Consider the following 8,118-nt stretch of genomic DNA (forward strand, 5'->3'; position numbering starts at 1 on the left):
AACATGTGGAAACCTCATCTTTACTAAAAACACAAAAATCAGCCGGGCATGGTGGCAGGGAACTGTAATCCCAGCCACTCAGGAGGCTGAGGCAGGAGAATCACTTGAACCTGGGAGGCAGAGGTTGCAGTGAGCCGAGATCACACCACTGTATTGCAGCCTGGGCAACAGAGTAAGACTCCATCTAAAAAGAAAAAAAGTGACATACACATCCTTTTGGGAGAAGAGAGAACACTACATGGTACCAAATACCTACCCCCACCCCCCCAAAAAAATCACACCAAAAGGACATAGATAAATAATAAAAACATTCAGCTGCTGAAACACAGCAACATTAAGCCACCTCATTTTTCTTTGCCCAATGCTTGCAGCATACCCGGTCCCTCAGCCCGTGAGAAGGGATGGTACAATAGGGGGAGGTGACATCTCATCACCATGGAAAACAGCTGTAGAATCAGAACTCTTTAGAGAAATAGGTGAGTCTAGGTCAGGGATAGAAAAAGCACAAGGTGAGCCTGGAATGTTTGGTTGTGCCAGAAAACAAGGAAGTGCTAAAGACTCCTGGGAACGTAGAGAAAGGACAAGGAGCCAGGGTCAAAGGTCAATATGAGGATGGAACTGTGTAGCGATGGCAAAGGATTGCTTTTTAAGACTTTTAGTTCCATGAGTTCACAGTAGTATTAAAAGGAGAGAGAAGCAGATGTTGTGAGGCCCTACTCCACGTCCCCTCAGCCTACCTGAATTCTCTCGCAGTTGTCAACAGTTTCCGACACCCTGACCTCAAGCGCCTGTGTTTCTCTCCTCTGTCTGGGGTCTTTCTCAACAACCGCCTACAGCCCATGGCTGCTGGGCAACATCGTCTGAAAGCTGGAGGATAGGTATCCCTGGGAGTAGCCACCAAGGAGTGACGGAATCGGGAAGATTCGGAACAATTTCACATGGTTTCTCGGCGCGGTTTCATTGAGACTGAACCCCAGTTGCCAACAGCAAAACGTTCAATATATCCTTAATTGGCTTTTCTCCCTACCCTGTGTCACTCACCCTGCTAACTCTGTGTTTTCTGGTGTCATCTCCCCTATAACCCACCCACACCCAGGTTTCTTGTGTCAGAGTTTGCTTTGGGGGTGGATATCAAAACTGAAAAAGTTAAAGAGCATAGGCAAAAGAAGAAAGGCTAAACTCCTCTTATAGAAAAATACCAACTAATATGTACAAAGAAATGAGAGAAATAGGAAGATTGCCATTTTACAACCCCAATGGAAAAGTTGATTTTGGCAAGGGCCATTAATTTATGCTAAAATCATTGAGTGAAAAGTTAATGGGGAACAAGATATTCACATAGTCTCCAAGTATTACCCCACAGATCACTTAATGATTACAAGGAGACATACCTGTTCAGTGGAGAAATCTAGTCAACACCTTGTCAGGTCTCTAGGCTGGGGTGGTTTTGTGGTGGCTTGGCCTCAAAGATGATGGGGAGAAGTGGCTGCTTACCTCTGAAGCAAGACACACTACAGCAGTAGTTCTAATTCCATTGTCATGTAGCACCTTGGCTGAAACTGTGCCTCATGTGGGCCACAGTGAGTGAGGCACAGTATTGGATCCTTCTCTGCGGGGAGCACAGCTATGTGGATTCCAGGCAGCTCCCTCAGCAGGGTTTAGTGCCTATGAGGACTGCAGTGGGCCCCAGTGGTGAGGTCTGTACCTGTCCAACATGTTGATGGAATCCCCTTACTTACCACCTCACCATAAGGGGAAGTCCTCCTTCCTAGTTGATCCCAGCTGGGGGATGCAGTGGTGGAGGCCTGGCATTTCTTCTCATTCTCTGTTCTCTAAGTGGCCATCCTGAGTTTCTGTGCTCACCAGGGTTTCTATTAGTCCTCTGATACACTCTAGAACTCTCCCTGTTATTTTTGTTAAAATATAGTTGCTTATTAGTTGTTCTGACTGTCTTTGTGAGGAAGATGAGTGCTAGGGACTTCTAATAGACCATGTTGCTAATATTACTCTCCTCAAAGCTTGTTCTAAGCCTTAAACATTCCCTCTAAAAGACATCAGGTTATTTCTAATATTTCAATATTATTAATATACTTTGTGTTTTAATTTCATACATATCCTTATTTACTTAGAATATTTATAATTAATTCTTTTTTTGCGGGGGAGGGGATGGAGTCTTGCTCTGTTGCCCAGGCTGGAGTGCAGTGGCACAATATCGGCTCACTGCAACCTCCACCTTCTGGGTTCAAGCAATTCTCCCTGGCTCAGCCTTCCAAGTAGCTGGGATTACAGGCACCCGCCACCATACCTGGCTAGTTCTTGTATTTTTAGTAGAGACAGGGTTTCACCATCATGGCCAGACTGCTCTCACACTCCTGACCTTAGGCGATCCACCTACCTCAGCCTCGCAAAGTGCTGGGATTACAGGCGTGAGCCACTATGCCCCTGCTATTTGTAATTAATTCTAAGAATTATTTGTGTAGAATTCTTACCTAAATAATAGTTTCTTCTTCATAAGACAATCAATCCTCTCGTTTCATGGTCACCAGTTTCATGGTTCCTTCTTAGACCCACTTCAGGACAGATTCATTTTGTACAACTTCAACTTCACTTTCTCTGCTATTCAGAAGTAATCTAGTCATCCTCTTTTAACTTGTTAGAAAGCAATATGTCTTCTTAAGCATCAGTTCCTTAAGTCCTCATGACATGGCCTTGCATTCTTTTTCCTAAAACTGTATTTATTGACATCTGCACAGTCCAAGTGATGTATGAAAACATATGTATTTATTTATCACATGATTACCTGATCATGTTATCCTCATAAATGTTGAAACATTGTAAGTTAAAGGTACTCCGTCTGGACAGTAGAGATTCTGTTGTAAAAGCTGGTGATGAGGAGTTCGAGAAGAGTCTGGCCAACATGGTAAAACTCCATCTCTACTAAAGATACAAAAAGTAGCCAGGCATAGTAGCACATGCCTGTAACCCCAGTTACTTGGGAGGCTGAGACATGAAAATCGCTTGAACTTCAGAAGGCAGAGGTTGCAGTGAGCCAAGATCACACCACTGCACTCCAGCCTGGGTGACAGAGCAAGACTCTGTCTCAAAAAACAAAAAAACAAACTGATGATGATCGTCCCAAAGCCAGGGAGCTGCACGGGTGAGAGGAAAGAAAGCTTTTTGTCCAAGTTGCCCTCTCATAGCCTAGACAATGCTCTCTGTCCTAGGCTGCAACCACCACCACCACCTCAGTTCCCCCAATATGCACATACACACCAGTTCAAAACAATCCTTTATCTATCCAGAGCTTCTTACGGTTTGCTTGTTATTTCCTGGATTCCTGTAGTTTCTTTAAGTTTGATCTCAGGGGAAGGAGTCAGCAGCCAATTTCTTTCAACATATTCATCAAAAAATGCCATTAAGACTGGGCTTAGTGGCTCAGGCCTGTAATCCCAACACTTTGGGAGACAGGAGAATTGCTTGAGGCCAGGAGTTCAAAACTAGCCTGAGCAACATAGCAAGATCTGGTCTCTACAGAAAATTTTTTTTTAAAATTTGTTCTTAAATACCATTAAACACATTAAAACAGTGCTACAACAAAGGAGTGGGGCATGGGTTAAAAGAGAATAAAAGAATAAATGAATTAAACAGGAGTGCCCCTGCATAGGACAAGAAGTCAAATAGTGTTCAGGGCTTATTATAAGAAAGAGCAATTCTGGCCAGACGTGGTGGCTCACGCCTGTAATCCAGCACTTTGAAAGGCCGAGGTGGGCAGATCACGAGGTCAGGAGATCAAGGCCATCCTGGCTAACATAGTGAAACCCAGCCCCACTAAAAATACAAAATATTAGCCAGGCGTGGTGGTAGGCGCCTGTAGTCACAGCTAATCGGGAGGCTGAGGCAGGAGAATGGCATGAACCTGGGAGGCAGAGCTTACAGTGAGCCAAGATTGCGCCACTGCATTCCAGCCTGGGTGACAGAGCGAGACTCCGGCTCAAAAGAAAGAGCAATTCTTTGGCCTATCATATTCTACCCCAATTCCCATAACCCCTAACATTCAACTTATTTAGATTTTTCTTTTGGAACTTGCTTTGTATTTCTAAACAAAGTTTAAAAACTCATTTCTTGATTTTTCAATTTTACATGTTTTCTGTTGGCTAGAGAGGGAGATTTATTGTGAAGCTAATAAAGCTTAAGTTTCAGAGTCCCTCATTTTCATAGGCCTTCTCCAAGGCCCTATTCTTAACCATTGAATTTGGAATTTTATTTTCTTATATAGCATTCAGCTTGGTGCTGTGGCTCACGCTTGCAATCCCAGCACTTTGAGAGGCCGAGGCAGGAGGATCCCTTTAGCCCCAGGAATTCAAGACCAACTTGGGGAACATATTGAGAACCCTGTCTCTACCAAAAATAAAAAATAAAAAAAATTAGCCAAACATGGTTGTGTGTGTCTGTGGTCCCAGCTCACCAGGCTGAGGCAGGAGGATCATGCCATTGCACTCCAACCTAGGTGACAGAGTGAGACTGTCTTAAAAAATTTGGCTGGGCACAGTGGCTCATACCTGTAATCCCAGCACTCTGGGAGGCCAAGGCAGGTGGATCATGAGGTCAGGAGATCAAGACTATCCTGGCTAACGTGGTGAAACCCAGTCTCTACTAAAAATACAAAAAATTAGCCCAGCGTGGTGGCACATGCCTGTAGTCCCAGTTACTTGGGAAGCTGAGGCAGGAGAATCGCTTGAACCCAGGAGGCGGAGGTTGCAGTGAGCTAAGATCAGGCCATTGCACTCCACCCTGGGGGACAGAGCAAGACTCTGCCTCAAAAAAAAATTATCTTAAAGAGCATCCTCCAAATCATGTATGCTTCTGGCCCTACAAACCCTGAAACCACCCTTGATTTCCTACTTTGGATGATGAGGGTTTAGCTAACTTAGATCATAGTCCTTGCAACACACACCAATACACAAACATTTCCCCTTCCCAGTTTCCCAAAATGTAGTCAAGCTATTAATTTTTAGTTTGTTTATCATGTTTTAGCCTCTAAGGGCCCTTTCTTGTTATCTTTTTTTTTTTTTTTTTGAGACGGAGTCTCGCTCTGTCGCCCAGGCTGGAGTGCAGTGGCACGATTTCAGCTCACTGCAAGCTCCGCCTCCCGGGTTCACGCCATTCTCCTGCCTCAGCTTCCCAAGTAGCTGGGACTACAGGCGCCCGCCACCACACCGGCTAATTTTTTGTATTTTTAATAGAGATGGGGTTTCCCCATGTTAGCCAGGATGGTCTCGATCTCCTGACCTCGTGATCCGCCTGTCTCAGCCTCCCAAAGTGCTGGGATTACAGGCTTGAGCCACCGCGCCCGGTCTTTTGTTATCTTTTCTACATTAGCCTGTTCTTTGTCTTACGGATCCTATATTTGATCTCTCCAGCAATATTGTAGGGGTTGTCTTATTTTGTTTGTTGGTTGGTTAGTTTTTTAGTTTAGTTTTATTTTCTCAGTTGCCTGTTTCCTTTTAAGTTCCTTTTCCCTCATGGTTTATTTTGGCCTCTCTCTTATATTGGAGACTTTCCTAAAAGGGGTGGTCATCCAACATATTTAAGAATGAGGCACCACAGCTGGACATAGTGGCACATGCCTGTAGTTCTTGCTACTTGAGAGACTAAGGTAGGAGGTTCGCTTGAGCCCAGGAGTTGAAGGCTGTAGCGAGCTGTGATTGCACCACTGCATTCCAGTGACAGAGTGAGATCCCGTCTCTAAAAAAAAAAAGTAATAAAATAAAATAATTTAAAAATAAGAATGAGGCACTTAAAAGCTAATCAGAAGCTCAGGTTGGGAAGTTTTCTAAATGGTGAGTGTGGTAGGAAACCCAAAAGGTGGCACCCAGTGATCCTCACCTCCTGGTATTCATGCCTGTGCAACAAAAGGATTAACCTCGCCCCAAGAAATATCTGGCCTTTACTCTCACTTTCTGGGAGGTAATCTCTAAACTGTTGGAATGTTCTTTGTTTACCTGGCGGCCTTGGGCCATGCCAGATGGTCTGTGCTAACAATGTGATATATGGTAGGGGCTCTGAACCATGCATTGTCAGCTCAACCTCAGGAGGGGGTTGGACATGAAGGCCAGCCACACAGGCAGTCAGCCATGTCTACACGCCTAATAAAAATTCTGGACACCAAGGCTTGGAGGTGCTTCCCTGGCTGGGAATATTGCATGTGTATTATCACACATTGTTACTGTGAGAAGTAAGAATTGTCTGCATAACTCCACTGGAAGAGGACAACTAGATGCTCTGCATTTAAAACTCTCCTGGGGCACAGCAGCTGCACGTCCCGTGGCTCCTGACCTCTTCACGTTTGCAGTGTAGCCCAAGTCGGTCAGCACTGGAGGACCTCAGCAGCCATGTCGAAGCCCCATAGGGAAGCCGGGACTGCCTTCATTCAGACCCAGCAGCTACATGCCATGTAGCTGACCCATTCCTGGAGCACATGTGCTGCCTGGGCATTCACACACCACCCATCACGGCCTGAAACACTGGCATCATCTGTACCAATAGCCCAGCTTCCCGATCGGTGGAGAAGTTGAAGGAGATGATTAAGTCTGGAATGAAAGTGGCTTGTCTGAACTTCTCTCATGGAACTCGCGAGTACCACGTGGAGACTATCAAGAACGTGCACACAGCCACGGAAATTTTTGCTTCTGACCCCATCCTCTACCAGCCCGTTGCTTTGGCTCTGGATACTAAAGGACCTGAGATCCGAACTGGGCTCATCAAGGGCAGCAGCACCGCGGAGGTGGGGCTGAAGATGGGAGCCACTCTCAAAATCATGCTGGATAATGCCTACATGAAAAAGTGTGACGAGAACATCCTGTGGCTGGACTACAAGAACATCTGCAAGGTGACGGAAGTGGGCAGCAAGATCTAGGTGGATGATGGGCTTATTTCTCTCCAGGTAAAGCAGAAAGGTGCTGACTTCTTGGTGACGGAGGTGGAAAATGGTGGTTCCTTGGGCAGCAAGAAGGGTGTGAACCTTCCTGGGGTTGCTGTGGACCTGCCTGCTGTGTCAGAAAAGGACATCCAGGACCCAAAGTTTGGGGTCGAGCAGGATGTCGATATGGTGTTTGCGTCCTTCATCCGCAAGGCATCTGATGTCCACGAAGTGAGGGAGGCCCTGGGAGAGAAGGGAAAGAACATCAAGATAATCAGCAAAATTGAGAATCATTCTGAGGTTTGATGAAATCCTAGAGGCCAGTGATGGGATCATGGTGGCTTTGGTGATGTAGGCATTGAGATTCCTGCAGAGAAGGTCTTTCTTGCTCAGAAGATGATGATTGGGTGGTGCAGCCGAGCTGGGAAGTCTGTCATTAACAGTGATGTGGCCAATGCAGCCGACTGCATCATGCTTTCTGGAGAAACAGCCAAAGGGGACTATCTGGAGGCTGGGCGCAAGCAGCACCTGATTGCCCTTGAGGCAGAGGCCGCCATCTACCACTTGCAATTATTTGAGGAACTCTCCCCACCTGGCGACCATTACCAGCGACCCCACGAAAGCCACCACCGTGGGTGCCAATGAGACCTCCTTCAAGTGCTGCAGTGGGGCCATAATCATCCTCACCAAGTCTGGCAGGTCTGCTCACCAGGTGGCCAGATACCACCCACGTGCCCCCATCATTGCTGTGACACAGAATCCCCAGACAGCTGGTCAGGCCCACCTGTACCGTGGCATCTTTCCTGTGCTGTGCCAGGACCCAGTCCAGGAGGCCAGGGCTGAGGATGTGGACCTCTGGGTGAACTTGGCCATGAATGTTGGCAAGGCCGGAGGCTTCTTTAAGAAGGGAGATGTGGGCCAGGCTCAGGATCACACCTGTAATCCCAGCACTTTGGGAGGCCAAGGCGTGCGGATCATGAGATCAGGAGATCGAGACCATCCTGGCTAACATGGTGAAACTCCATCTCTACTAAAAATACAAAAAATGAGCCTGGCGTGGCAGCACGTGCCTGTAGTCCCAGCTACTCGGGAGGCTGAGGCAGGAGAATGGCGTGAACCTGGGAGGCGGAGCTTGCAGTGAGCTGAGATCGCGCCACTGCACTCCAGCCTGGGAAACAGCAAGACTCCGTCTCAAAAAA

The 8,118-nt window shown here is 46.7% G+C and overlaps 1 pseudogene; it reads left to right on the top strand.

The window, feature by feature from the left end:
• Window positions 1–6,383: 6,383 nt before the first annotated feature.
• The window catches only part of LOC108528011 (pyruvate kinase PKM pseudogene), a 2,098-nt pseudogene continuing 363 nt past the window's right edge, over window positions 6,384–8,118 (top strand).

Source organism: Rhinopithecus bieti, unplaced genomic scaffold (genome assembly GCF_001698545.2).
Source record: "Rhinopithecus bieti isolate Rb0 unplaced genomic scaffold, ASM169854v2 scaffold_3040, whole genome shotgun sequence".
Taxonomy (NCBI): Eukaryota; Metazoa; Chordata; class Mammalia; order Primates; family Cercopithecidae; genus Rhinopithecus; species Rhinopithecus bieti.